Genomic DNA, 15187 nt, shown 5'->3' on the forward strand with positions numbered 1-15187 from the left:
CAGTGTGACATTGCCAGTGTGGGGGGCAGGCTGTGACTCCCTGATGATACCATCAAAGTCCTCCTTTATTTGTCTTGATGAGGAAGCAATGCCGCATCCCCAGAGCCCCCGGGTGCACGCTGATGTCATCTGCCTGTCACCCACCATGACTGGAAGCCTCACTGCTTCCAGGAGTCTAGCACAGATTAATTAAGTCTGCTGCTCAATGCATCAGGTCTCACAATGTGACTGGTCAAGCCCAGTAATAACATCCAGAATATATTATCATATTTGCTGTTATTAATGCTATGAGAATCACTATGATAAAACCACTATAACCACAGTTAGCTAAGACTTCTACTAAAATGACTTCTACTGCTGGTGCTACTTCTTCTACTACTACTACTACTTCTACTACTAGTAGTAGTCCTGGTACTACTACTTTTTCTTATTTCTTTGTTGTACGCCTTTTGTTGTTGACTGGCTATGCCCCGCCCTTGTTTCTCAGAGACACAAAAGCCAATGCCAGACAGAAAAAATGTGTGCTGCGCCTTTCCAGGATTTTGGGTGCACATGCACATTACATACAATCCTGCCTGCCCTTGTGTGTGTCTTTTGAATGTCTGAGTCTCAGGCAGCACTTTGTTGAGCCGACAGATTTATCAGCAAGCTTTTGTGAGTGTCCCTTGCCTCTAGCACCTTTGGCTTCTACAGAATGACTGCAGACAAACACGTGGTCTAACGAGAATATACCTCATTTGAGATGTAGAATGGTGGCTTTAGAGTGTTTAAAAGGCCCTCTGAATCCCCTGTATTCACAATGGTGACAGGTCACGGATTCAGGTTAACTGTTGATCGTCACTGTCCATTGAAGCACACTATAAAGCCATTGTCCATTGAAGCACAGTAGAATAATTCTATGAATAGAAGTGAAGCATAAACTGCTTCAATGTAAATGTCTGGAAATAAATCCCATATTCAGCTGCTTATCACTGCATGCAAGACAGTATATAATGACATACAGCTAGATTTTTAATTGACTTCCTGAATTCCACCTAGCCTACATCTCCATGGCAACCCCGTGGCTCTTTTCAAGGTTGCTGCAAAAGAAAAACAAAGTTCAAAACAGTCTTAGTCACTCTAGCTCACATCATGCCAGTCTCTGAATAGTAAATCAACACTTGTTTTTTAGGCGAAAAAACAAATATTCCAAACACTTTTTTAGTGTTGGTTTGAGTTTTCTTTTTAAATCACTTGCACTATCTAGCTACCACAGATTTTTGTTGCAGTTATCATGAATAGCAGTTATCATGAATAGCAGTTATCATGAATAGCAGTTATCATGAATAGCAGTCTATGGCTTCTGGGAACTCGTAAAGAATGAGTCATTTAGGCACAGATGCACAGACATAGGTATCACAGAGAGGGCAGGTGTAGGAGAGCCAGGGATAGATAGTGGGGGTTGGTTGTCAGAGCTGAACTCCAGTCCCCACTGACACTAACATGGCCTTCTCTGTTTTCTGTCACAGTGAGATCATCCAGTCCAGGCCTGACTCAATACCTGGTGTCCCACTCCTCCTCTGGGAGCCACTCTGAATCTCTCTCTCACTAGCACATTGACCCCAACAGATCATGTGTCTACATCTGTGGGGTATCAGGATAGCTTGTCTGCTGAAAAACTTGTGCCATTGTGCAAGAACATGCTTAAAACCCACCATTTAAAAACAAACTCTTGATTTGTTTAGGGGTTTTTGTAATCTCATTGTTATCAAACATGTTTAATCTGCTCTTCTTGGAACACAACCATCAATTTAATTGTCCTCAGCCAATATGTTGTCACGGTTACTTATACTCGATTATCTTGGCAAATATGATCACACATGCAATGTCTTCTAATTACAGAGACCATTTCAACACCAGAGGAAAATGTGACTTGTCACCTAAATGTCATCTATGTCATCACCATACCACTGTTATTCCGTTCAGCATGCTGTGTGAAGGCAGAGTGCTGTGTGAAGGCAGAGTGCTGTGTGAAGGCAGAGTGCTGTGTGAAGGCAGAGTGCTGTGTGAAGGCAGAGTGCTGTGTGAAGGCAGAGTGCTGTGTGAAGGCAGAGTGCTGTGTGAAGGCAGAGTGCTGTGTGAAGGCAGAGTGCTGTGTGAAGGCAGAGTGCTGTGTGTAGGCAGAGTGCTGTGTGTAGGCAGAGTGCTGTGTGTAGGCAGAGTGCTGTGTGTAGGCAGAGTGCTGTGTGTAGGCAGAGTGCTGTGTGTAGGCTGTCTCTTCACTGCAGTAAATGACATCAGATAGCTGTGGGGGATGTTCTTTAACACCAGGTCTGATAACAATATGCACTGGAACAAACTATTGTAGTAGAAGATAGGAATAGAGTGAATGTAGAGGAAACAACTCTGACAGAGTAGCACCCTTAGAAATGGACAATTCCCCCCTATTATGTTCTATGAAAGGACCCAAATGAGCACTCCTCATGAGTTTTACATGTTTTCCCCACAGCCCTATGATGAAACAGGTGGTGCTGTTCCCCCTTCCTCTGAATCTACTCCATATGTCAGGGGGCAAGCATGAAGATTACAAATAAAATATTATTTGTATTGATTATAATCTTTTATTTTCAATTAGGCCGAGGGCTTAGGTCTTGATTAGATTGGGCCTCTGGCACTAATGCTATTGATTTGTGTTAGACTCTAAATCCACTCTCCTGCTTATTGTAGATCCCCGCTACCTCCCCGTTGGCTGTGTTAGACTCCAAAACAACTCTCCTGCTTATTACAGATCCCTGCTGCCTCCCCCGTGGGCTGTGTTAGACTCTAAATCCACTGTCCTGCTTATTAAAGATCCCTGCTTCCTCCCCCGTGGGCTGTGTTAGATTCTAAATCCACTGTAATGCTTATGACAGATCCTTGCTGCCTCCCCCTTGGGCTGTGTTAGATTCTAAATCCACTCTCCTGCTTATTAAAGATCCCTGCTTCCTCCCCCGTGGGCTGTGTTAGATTCTAAATCCACTGTAATGCTTATGACGGATCCTTGCTGCCTCCCCCATGGGCTGTGTTAGACTCTAAAACCACTCCTCTGCTTATTACAGATCCCTGCTGCCTCCCCTGTGGCCTGTGTTAGACTCTAAATCCACTGTCCTGCTTATTACAGATCCCTGCTTCCTCCCCTGTGGGCTTAGATTCTAAATCCACTGTCCTGCTTATTACATATACCTGATTCCACCCTTGTGGGCTGTGTTAGACTCTAAATCCACTCTCCTGCTTATTAAAGATCCCTGCTCCCTCCCCCGTGGGCTGTGTTAGACTCTAAATCCACTCCTCTGCTTATTACAGATCCCTGCTGCCTCCCCTGTGGGCTGTGTTAGACTCTAAATCCACTCTCCTGCTTATTAAAGATCCCTGCTCCCTCCCCCGTGGGCTGTGTTAGACTCTAAATCCACTCCTCTGCTTATTACAGATCCCTGCTGCCTCCCCTGTGGGCTGTGTTAGACTCCAATTCCACTGTCCTGCTTATTACAGATCCCTGCTGCCTCCCCTGTTGTAACGACATTCGTCTGTTGTAAGAAGAGAGTCAGACCGAAATGCAGCGTGTAGGTTACTCATGACTTTAATGAATGAAAACGGTACATGAAATAACTGCAATACGAAAACAACAAACGAAACGTGAAACTAATTACAGCCTATCTGGTGACTACTACACAGAGACAGGTACAAACACCCACAAAATCCAAAGCGAACTCAGGCTACCTAAATACGGTTCCCAATCAGAGACAACGATAAGCACCTGACTCCAATTGAGAATCGCCTCAGGCAGCCAAGCCTATACAACACCCCTAATTAGCCGCGATCCCAAATACTACAAACCCCAATACGAAAAACAACATATACACCCATGTCACACCCTGGCCTACCCAAACATATAACAAAACACAAAATACAATGACCAAGGCGTGACACCTGTGGGCTTTGTTAGACTCTAAATCCACTCTCCTGCTTATTACAGATCCCTGCTGCCTCCCCCGTGGTCTGTGTTCGACTCTAAATCTACTGTCCTGCTTTATTACAGATCCCTGCTGCCTCCCCCGTGGTCTGTGTTCGACTCTAAATCCACTGTCCTGCTTTATTACAGATCCCTGCTGCCTCCCCCGTGGTCTGTGTTAGACTCTAAATCCACTGTCCTGCTTATAACAGATCCCTGCTGCCTCCCCCGTGGTCTGTGTTCGACTCTAAATCCACTGTCCTGCTTTATTACAGATCCCTGCTGCCTCCCCCGTGGGCTGTGTTAGACTCTAAATCCACTGTCCTGCTTATTACAGATCCCTGCTGCCTCACCCGTGGGCTTTGTTATACTCTAAATCCACTTTCCTCCTTATTACAGATCCCTGCTGCCTCCCCCGTGGTCTGTGTTCGACTCTAAATCCACTGTCCTGCTTTATTACAGATCCCTGCTGCCTCCCCCGTGGTCTGTGTTTGACTCTAAATCCACTGTCCTGCTTTATTACAGATCCCTGCTGCCTCCCCCGTGGTCTGTGTTAGACTCTAAATCCACTGTCCTGCTTATAACAGATCCCTGCTGCCTCCCCCTTGGGCTGTGTTCGACTCTAAATCCACTGTCCTGCTTATTACAGATCCCTGCTGCCTCCCCCGTGGGCTGTGTTAGACTCTAAATCCACTGTCCTGCTTATTACAGATCCCTGCTGCCTCACCCGTGGGCTTTGTTATACTCTAAATCCACTTTCCTCCTTATTACAGATCCCTGCTGCCTCCCCCGTGGTCTGTGTTCGACTCTAAATCCACTGTCCTGCTTATTACAAATCCCTGCTGCCTCCCCTGTGGGCTGTGTTAGACTCTAAATCCACTCTCCTGCTTATTACAGATCCCTGCTTCCTCCCCGTGGGCTGTGTTAGACTCCAATTCCACTCTCCTTCTTATTACAGATCTCTGCTTTCTCCCCTGTGGGCTGTGTTAGACTCTAAATCCACTGTAAGGCTTATTGCAGATCCCGTGGGCTGTGTTAGACTCTAAATCCACTCTCCTGCTTATTACAGATCCCTGCTGCCTCCCCCGTGGGCTGTGTTAGACTCCAATTCCACTCTCCTGCTAATTACAGATTCCTACTGCCTCCCCACGTGGGCTGTGTTAGACTCTAAATCCACTGTCCTGCTTATTACAGATCCCTGCTGCCTCCCCCGTGGGCTGTGTTAGACTCTTCAACCACTCCTCTTCTTATTACAGATCCCTGCTGCCTCCCCTGTGGGCTGTTTTAGACTCTAAATCCACTGTCCTGCTTATTACAGATCCCTGCTTTCTCCCCCGTGGGCTGTGTTAGACTCTAAATCCACTGTAAGGCTTATTGCAGATCCCGTGGGCTGTGTTAGACTCTAAATCCACTGTCCTGCTTATCACAGATCCCTGCTGCCTCCCCTGTGGGCTGTGTTAGACTTCAATTCCATTGTCCTGCTTATTATTTCGGTCCGACTCTCTTTCTTCAACAGACGAACACCGTTACAGAAACACCCACCTCTCACGGACCGAGCAGTGTGTAAACTGGCAGGAGCTAAAGGAGGACGTTATGGACGGCAGAGGCATGGAGTGTACGACGTGGGAAGAAATCGACAGGTGGGCGGCCGACCCAGAGAGGGTGCTGGCGCCCGCCTGGGAAGAGGGCTAAAGGCGAATGGATTCAAAAAGGAAAACACGGCGACGCAGAGCGAAAACCGAAAGTAACCCCCAATTATTTATTGGGGGAGGGCACAGAGGGAGAGTGGCTGAGTCAGGGTTCAGACCTGACCCAACTCTCCCTGTTAATCGTGAAGAGCAGTAGCAGTGGGAGAGGCTGCACCACTTGGAGAATTGGACATGGAAGGAGGAACTAGACGGTAAAGGACCCTGGGCTCAGCCTGGAGAATATCGCCGTCCCAAGGAAGAAATAGAAGCGGCTAAAGCGGAGAGGCGCTGGTATGAGGAGGCAGCACGGCGACGCGGTTGGAAGCCGGAAAAGCAGCCCCAAAAAATTATTGGGGGGGGGCTAGAAGGGAGTATGTTTATGCCAGGTAGGAGACCTGCGCAAACTCCCTGTGCTCACCGTTGGGCTAGAGAGACCGAGCCGGCACCGTGTTATGCTATGGAGCGCACGGTATTTCCAGTGCGTGTGCAGAGCCAGGTGCGGCACATACCAGCCCTTCCTATTGGCCGGGCTAGAGTGGGCATCGAGCCAGGTAAGCTTGGGCAGGCTCGGTGCTCAAGAGCTCCAGTGCGCCTGCACGGTCCGGTCTATCCAGAGCAACCTCCAGTCTGCCCAGCGCCGCCAGTCTGCCCAGCGCCGCCAGTCAGATCCCTGCTGCCTCACCCGTGGGCTGTGTTAGACTGTAAAACCACTCTCCTGCTAATTACAGATCCCTGCTGCTTCCCCTGTGAGCTTTGTTAGACTCTAAATCCCCTGTAATGCTTATTACAGATCTCTGCTGCCTCCCCTGTGGGCTGTGTTAGACTCTAAATCCCCTGTAATGCTTATTACAGTTCTCTGCTGCCTCCCCTGTGGGCTGTGTTCGCCGTGTTACCAAACATGTAGTCTGCTTCTGATGGGGCCAGAAACCATTTGATTGAAAGTGACAAAATAACACCCCTGCTGTCCCACGGGCCCATTTCTATTACCCTGTTATGAACTTCCCTTGGGGAAGAAGAAGCGCCTTGCATTCTGGGTTGGTGTGCAGAACAGACACTCCAGCATGATTCTGATCTTTAACCCTCATCTTGGGAATTATTCAGGGAATTTAGAGCACAGAGAAGCACAGAACAGCCTCTCACGCCTGGAGGGTTGTTTAGTGTCTGTGAATCCTCCAGTGATAAAGCTAGTGAATGACATCCTCCTACAACAATCAACCTTTCATATCAAAATGTTTTTTTAAACAATCATTCACACATTGGAGCTCATTAATGTACAACATCACTCAGGGTGATTACTCTCTCTAAACATAAAGTCTTTGCTGTATTCACACAGATCAGATATGGCCATGCCTGCCAACCCATCTGGCTGAGCATGAGTGTAAAGACAATTATTTGCATGATTAGACAGTCATTGTGTTGCATCCATCCATTGAGATATGGAATTATAGTCATTTTTTTCAGAGGAGAAGGATGGAAGTGAAGACTGACTGGCAGACACTTTGATGCATGTTTCTCACTATGTATACAGTAACACACAAACCTTTCAATCCAAATTTGCCATATGTTCAGTAATGAACTTCAAACCACTTTCAATATTACATATTTGTATGGCAACCATATAACCCACTACTGGCTCTCTTGTTCCCCACCTATATCAGTCGGTTTCTTGTTGATGTTGTAGAAATATGTGTAGACAATATCATTTTTAACATGTAAGTGTAACACAGCAGTAATATTACAAATATTAAATGGAAATATCGGTGACAGTCTGGCATCTGTTTGCTATCTCACCTCAAATTTAATTTCCTCAATATTTTGATTGCTATGGTAACAACATATTAGCTCCCACATTTCCTGCCCCTACCCTGCCCCCCCCCATCTATCCACTGCCAGATTCTCCCAGATTTGATTGTGTGCAAGGAAGTTCCTTATTTCCCTCATTAAGAGTAAATTATCCCACGATGGCGGTATGATGGAGCTCATGCCAGCACTGGGTTGTTCTCCTGGGAACTCTCCTACGCACACTGAAATCTGCCTCAGGAAGACGCCTGCCTCTCCCTGCCTGGTGATGATATTAAGTCCAAACCCTGGACAACATATGGCTGTATGATCTCAAGGCAGCACATCCCAGTCTCTGGCTCTGGGGCTGTGGGTTCATTAGAACACTAAGGATCCACAGATGGTTTAGGAACATTCTAATGCAGGATGGTGGCAAGGCAGATTGTAGGGCTACCTTTAATCCTACACATTGTATTCAACAAACAATTGGTTTGTTAATACCACTGAGGAACCAATGATGCCTTTTTGGCATACCTCTATGATAGCATTCCCATTTAAAAAGAGATGTATGCTTTCTCCCCAGATAATTCAAACTAACAGACAGGGACCTAATCCATACAGACTATTTGTTGAATGAAGAAAACAATTGTTTTCAGAAATCTCTCATTCAGATCTGAGTTTTTAATCTCCCTGTTTCCATTTACTAAAAGCTGTGAATGGTTGCATCTTCAAGTGAAATGAATAAGCACTAGGCTTACCTTTGATCCTGCCCTAAAATGTCACAACAATAATACACATATACCTAGACAATATTCATAATGACTTGTGGCAATGGCTCTAACATGTTTTTGAGTATTTTGTGTATTTTCTTATCAGGGGGGTTTGCTTGGGCTCCCCAGGGGAATATGCTCTTAGTCGATGAATGTGAAGCAGCCAATTTCCCTCTTTGACATCAAAGGTTTACCAAATAGAAGCACTAAGTGAGAGATTATCAGGGCCTCCTCAGAAGGGCCAGTGATCCCAACCGACTGTTCCACAAGACTGCTTACCCTCCTTCAGAGGTGGTCAATTGCAAAAGATAGACAGTAATATTAGTCTTATTGAATGAAAGGTAAATGTCAATCAGATTAATATGTTTATTTTGCACCATTAAACCCAATTAAATTTGTATAATTTACGTCAATTAGTATACTAGCAGACAGAGTACAATTCATGTTCAATTACTGCCAAATGGTATGCTCATCATCCATAACAATAAACAAATAAACTATTTACAATACATCCAATGGTACTTCTAAACATATTGAATGTAGTGTAACTGTATCCTCCAAAGGGGCCCTTTAATTCTGGGGAAATACAACACCATACAACATTGTGCCTTTTGGCAACACAACATGTTTTCCTTTTTTAGGAAAGCCTATGGGCTGACTGGTAAAGGAGCATCAGGCAGAAAACAGGCTGCATATTTCTTCCAGCTCATATATTCTCATTATGCAGCCCTTCAGACGTCAATGAGGGGATTTCTGCCCCACAGAGATACCCACAGTAGAAAAAAAGAGGAAGGGGAGAGGGGAGAGAGTGAGGGAGAGTGAGAGAGAGAGAGTGAGCGGGAGAGAGAGTGCAAGAGAGAGAGAGATGCGTGTATAGATATCTGTAATGGATGAGTGGTCAGAGTAACACAGGGACACAGAGGAAAGGGGACGATAGGGCATATATTTATACATGCTAGGCCTGTGAACTTTGACACCTCTGACAGAGGTTCCCTTTGTTTGCAAACCCAACTCTGACGACAGGAGCTCATTAATTTCCTCTCGCTTTGTATCCATAGGACATTTGGCATTCTGACTCATAATGTCATAGTGTCTGGTGGTGGCGGAAGTGATGCTGGAGGTGCTGATGATATCTTATTTTACTGTAGTTATTTACAGGCTAGTAACCCCACAGAGTGTTCTCTCATTACTGTCTCGGAATAGTGGATCAGTTGAGGACATAATCCACATTTCCAGTCAATTCCATTCACAATCTATGCTTCCCGTGAATGAATGAAAGTCATTTCATAGGCTGTCATATCGAATGACCTTAGGTCACCTCCAGAGGCATTACTTTCAAGTGAAACAAGATCTGATTTGCAAAATGGGTTTCCCAGATAGTCTTAAGGACTATAGCCCACTGCTCCCAAAACAAGACCGTGTTACTGCTATGTCTTCGACATTGCTGCTGTCACAACAGGTAGTGTTTTGAAAGTGTGTTTCAAAAATGATGTGAAACCCTTATTCCCTTTTCATATAATGCCATAATTTTGTTGGCACACATTTTAATATTTTGAAGGGAATCAGAATACATTGTATTGTATGTAATACTGTATGACTACTGTATGTAATGTGTCTAAAAACTATGACCTTTTCTCATTTGGGCAAAAGACTGTTCTTCGTCCTCTCTTCTCTGTGACTAAGAAACTGATCGAGTGAAGTGGTCGAGTGCTCGAGGTATGGGACCCACCCCTGCTTGGGAACTATCCTCTACGAAACATGCCCTTACCCCTATTGCACATAGATCTACGTATAGCCCTCGTGGGAGTCTAGTACCCCCACTCAGGGACTCGGGACCTGCCCTCAGAAGACCCTACACCATAAGCCCGTCCACCTACGGATTTGCACAGGACACACCCCCACTTGGGATCGATCCTACTACAGAACCTGCCCTTACCCCTATTGCATATAGGCCTACAACCGGTCGTATAAAAACAATGGGACTACTGAATAAACTCATGCTTTCTATGTCTGTATCCTATAAATTGTATTCAGCCTACGACCCTCTTCTCCCCAAGATGTCAGAATGAGTGGTAACAGGTGTAGGAACTTGCCTACCTTGTTTTGTGCCGGCCCCTGTTAAACTGATTCAGACTCTTCAGTTCAACTGCAAATCATGGTGAATCCTGCCGAAAACACCAACTGTTAGGTTCTGAAAAAACAGAGTAAAAACACAAACGGACAAGCAGAAAAAGCTTAAATCAAGTTGATTCAACCCACAGTGGAGAGAGGATACAGGAGTTAAGCAAATCTAATTGAGAAAAGTACAATATCTATCTCTGCTACACTGATTTCTATTCAATCCCTAAGTGTTTTGTTCACATGTAGCCTGTATGAGTTATGCATAGGCTACCTCTAACACTCTGCATGCTTAGGTGGGATGGTACAGTCATTGTATTGTGGTAGTTAGAGATGCTACAGTACTGTATGTACAATCTGCTCTTCAAATAATGAGACAAGTTTTTTTCAGTATGACAAGAAATCAGATTGTATTTGATGGAGCACTCTTGGTATGTGCAGTCTGCCTCATATAAAGATCCTATTACACTCAGTCCTCAGTGAATGCATTGTGTAATCCGGTCAATGTGATTAAAATGGCCTGAATTAGATTAGGTTTGATTCTATTCAGTCTGTTCATTTCCTCTCTCAGACGTATCAGGTTAAGCACTTGAGAGAACAGGATGAAATCTATCAAATAAGACCAATCTCTGGATATGAACAGGGATGTAGTGTTGAATGTAGCCTGTAACATTTGACAAGAAACCCCAGGTTATGTACATAGGTCATGTTGTAGTAGTGTGTCATCTAATTACATCACTCTCAGCCATAAACAGTGTTTTTCCAGGAATTATTGACCCTGTCCAGACCACACCCACAGCTACCCAGTAGAACTGTATCCAACTATAGCCCATATAAGCTAGTTGACAGCATTCATTTCCAATTTTTAGATGCACATTTCTCATCACTGAGCAACGCTTAGATGGCAGGTGTCTGCTCAAATCCAAATCAGCACCCAGTAATATGGTGGTGGTTGAAAAGCTAATTTGATTGCTAGCTGACCTCCCCCACCTCACACAGCTGGTCAGTGGAGCAGAAACAGAGTGAGTGCTTTAATGATGCTGCTGATGCTGCTGTTGCTGTCTGAAGTGCTGAAACAACTTGTCCCCACAGAGACTAATATGTGGTCCGAGTCTCCCTCCCTAATCTGACCATTAGGTTTCCATAGGCTATACTGGGAAATAGCTGTTGATGTACTGACACAAATAATGTGAATGGTAATTTCAATATTTGTATTTTTATTATGTGGTTGCATATTTAGCCTAGCACTTGAATAATAATATCCTGTGATGTTGTTTGATTTACATTCACAATTCCAATTCATTTCCCTTCCATTCAATAATCTTCATTCTAACAGCCTGGTTCTGTCACCCCCTCCCCCTCCCCAAAACCTGCGTGCCCATTCTGTGACTGGAATAATGCTGCTGTCATTGAGGGTCTTTTAACCCGGTCACAACATTGAGAAGTTGTGGACGGTTTTCTCGGTTGCCATGGATTTCTAAAAGCTATTGACTGCGATAGGGTCTCTTTCTCTGAACGTCTTTGTAGAAGAAAACCTATTCGTTTTTCTTCTTTTTCACAAGGGGGGCGATAGCATCTACGCTCGAGGAAGCGTTTCGTGTAATTCTAGTTCTGTCTGACCAATTGCGCACGTTTTGAGATTCAGTAGGTCGATGCATCTCAGACCGCTATAAACTAAATTCAACCTCATCAAACGACTGGAACGATAGGAACTGCTCTTAAAAAGGTATGTGTATTTACTTTTGTAAATGTTTCTTTGCATTTTTTTTCCGGTAAAGGCATAGTCTTGTAATTAGTTCTTAATTTGTGTTCTTAATTTGTGATAATTTGCTCTAAAGTAGGCAGGCATAAATTACCACAACCGGTAAATCAAGTAGCCTACTTAGATATAATAACCAAAATAACCTATAGTGAATTGTCTATTATAGAACAACATACTCAATCAAATAGAAAATGTCAGAGTGAATAGATAAATGACTCAGGCAAATGACACTGAAGCCTAGAATGGATGTTTGCATCTATTTGCCTGGTTTGTTTAATTGTAATGATAAACAAAGTTGGCTTACATGCCTTCATTTCATTGATTTCAGTTACATCTACATGGATTTCTTAAAACAATATCCACTGATCTTACAGCATGCATAGTGCTTTATGTTGCATAGCAACATATATCACGGCCAATAATGTCTTGCAAGTCTTTTCACAATTTGGAATTATAGCCCACACAACTAAAGGACACTTTATGTACACCAGTATAATTTGTAATTGGGGGCGGGGGGGAAACTACCCCCCCCCCCCCCCTCCCACTCCCATCCTCATACCCCCTTAGGCTACCCTCCAGGCATAATCAGACAGTAATATAAATAAGCAAGAATATGTGCACGCTGTATATTTAGTTTGTATTTACTTTTCTTATAGTTAAATGATTTGTAACATACTTTTGATAGTACTTTGATATTACTTGCTGGTCATAATTGCTTGCTGGTCATTTCAGGAGGCTAGAGATCAGAGAGAAAAATAGTTTCTTTATTGCAAGATGTTGGTGGTTCATCTCCTGACATGTTGAATATTCTCCTAAAAGACCATGAAAAATACTGTTGTGTTGTCAAGCCCACAGTAGCCTTAATTACTTCCTAAGTGCAACTATGGCAAGAACTGAACTGAGTTTCTTCCTTTGAATTGCTAATGAAGAATGCAAATCACCTGTACAACTGTGTGTACTCTTCAATTTGTTCTTCTGTCTTTTTGAATGATTCACTACCTAGACTATAATCAGGTAGATTAACAAGAGGCAAATGTTAGTGGGGAGACGCACACCGGATGCATCTCTGAGTACAGCAATCATCTGCCACTGAGAGCCCCTCCAAGATTCTTGATGACTTTTCCCCATCAAGAAAATTCATCTCCATTTTATGCATTGGTTTGGATTATGGGGAAAGGGCTTTCTGTGGAGAGCACATGGCGTGGCAAAAGAATGAGTGATTTCTCTTTAATGAGTATGATTAGTCACTTTAGAAGTGCTCAGCAGATTGACGTTATTGCATTTCGGAGCTTCTACATTTCATAATTGATTTTGAGCAAGATGGAACAGGTGATGATGATTTGTTTTTGTGTGAGTCTAAAGATACCAGTGTGTACAGTATACTGCACACTTTGTTTTTGCCTCAATGATTCCTCCCATAGTATGCTGTTGCTAATTAAAATAGGTAAGTAGTAAAAAAATAGCTCAGGAGGAATATGCCACCTTCAAAGAGTTGTGTTTTGGTCATTGGTTTCACAGCACACAGTGAAGTGCCTCTTGGGGGTTATTTGTTTAGAAAGCCTATATGCTTCTCCTATCATATTATTCAATTCCCTTTTCTTCGTGTGCCTGTGTGCAGCAACTCTTGCCATGCCACATCAATTAGATGGACCTTGTGAAGATCACACTTCCATTTCTGGTCATAGCTCAGCTTGTCCCTAAGCACAGAAAAACTCCTTTTGGTAAAGGTGGATTGATGGGCCTATACCTTTTTATCCTGCAGTATGTATAATGAGTGTATACCACCTTAAGTGTGATATTCTGTAGAGATGTCTTGCTGAACCAGTTAGTCCATATATTTCCAGGATGAGAGTCTATCATGGCACTTGGTGATCATGAGTCATCCCAAGTTTCTCAGTATTCAGGCCATTGGTGCTGTGTACCAAAAGGTTGGTTGAATACTTCTCACCAAACAGGTTGAATGAAGTTCAGTGTAATTGGACAAGGAAGGGCTCCACCACCAACTATGTACCTGCAGGTCCATGTCAGCCCGGCAAACTTCTCTCACCACTTAACATGAGTCTCTGACCAGACAAATTTCATGCCTATTTTGTTTTAAAGGTAACAAAAATGCATGAAAAATACCGGATTGTGTAATGCTAGTAAGGCTACTGACATGGACTTTCAACATGATTTGGACTGCACAGTAGACTCTAAAAAGTGACCAAGAATGACCAATCCCTCATCCATACATGTGAATACATCCACATTATCATCTGGACTGTACCTGTCAGACAGTGTAACCAACTGACACATACTCCATACACAGACGCTAAATCAGTCATACAAACAAACACCTGCACCCGTAACTACGTCCACTGAATTTCTTTTTCATGTTCATGCAATCCTTAATACAAACACGCAATGCCTCCTGAGGCAGAATGACTTTTAAAGCTTGAGAGACGCAGTGTGTGTGTATGCATGTGTATTTGTGTTTGTGCACACAAGCTTATTTTCCATGTGTGAGAGGGATAGAAAGAGGGCCTAGTGTCTGGTGGTTTTTGGTTTTCCTTTCAATTAAAACCTAGATAAGCAGGTGAGGGGAGTTATTTACTAATTAGTTACCTTCATTAATCAATCAAGTACAAGGGAGGAGTGAAAATCAGCAGACACTCGGCCCTCCATGGAATGAGTTTGACACCTGTGCTCTACAGGCACCCTGCTGACTGATGGAATACAGATTACACAGATACTTGTTAGAGATTACAGATGAGCTTGGCAACGGGAAGAAGACATTAATTGCTATACAGATTTCATTGCCCATATATGATGCCCCTTAATCTCTTAATCTATAAAACACTGGTGATTCATAACACAGATTAGCCTTTCTGACCGTCTCTGGACTGTGACAGAGAGCAATTATATTGACCCAGGAACGGATGCTGATATTGTAAACACTGATTATATGAAACATTGTGACACCTAGATGTACTCCAGACAGCAGACTCTGTATGGTATGGATGACAGTGTGCTGGAAGATGTGTGGTGGAACCTAGCAAATATCCAGCCGTAATTGAACTTCAACTCAGGCTTCCATTGGTACAAGCAATTACAGCGACGACTC

General features: G+C 43.8%; 1 protein-coding gene across 5 annotated transcripts in view; it reads left to right on the plus strand.

The window, feature by feature from the left end:
* Positions 1-11713: 11713 nt before the first annotated feature.
* LOC124003602 (neural cell adhesion molecule L1-like protein) overlaps positions 11714-15187 on the plus strand; it is a 93740-nt gene continuing 90266 nt past the window's right edge. For 4 of the 5 annotated variants that reach the window (XM_046311994.1, XM_046311997.1, XM_046311996.1 and 1 more), the window contains exon 1: positions 11716-12048. The gene's annotated coding sequence lies outside the window, so the exon portion shown is untranslated. Of the gene's footprint in view, positions 12049-15187 lie in introns of all 5 variants that reach the window. The other variant, XM_046311999.1, reaches the window with a different exon arrangement.

This window comes from Oncorhynchus gorbuscha, linkage group LG18 (assembly GCF_021184085.1).
Source record: "Oncorhynchus gorbuscha isolate QuinsamMale2020 ecotype Even-year linkage group LG18, OgorEven_v1.0, whole genome shotgun sequence".
In the NCBI taxonomy this organism is placed as follows: domain Eukaryota; kingdom Metazoa; phylum Chordata; class Actinopteri; order Salmoniformes; family Salmonidae; genus Oncorhynchus; species Oncorhynchus gorbuscha.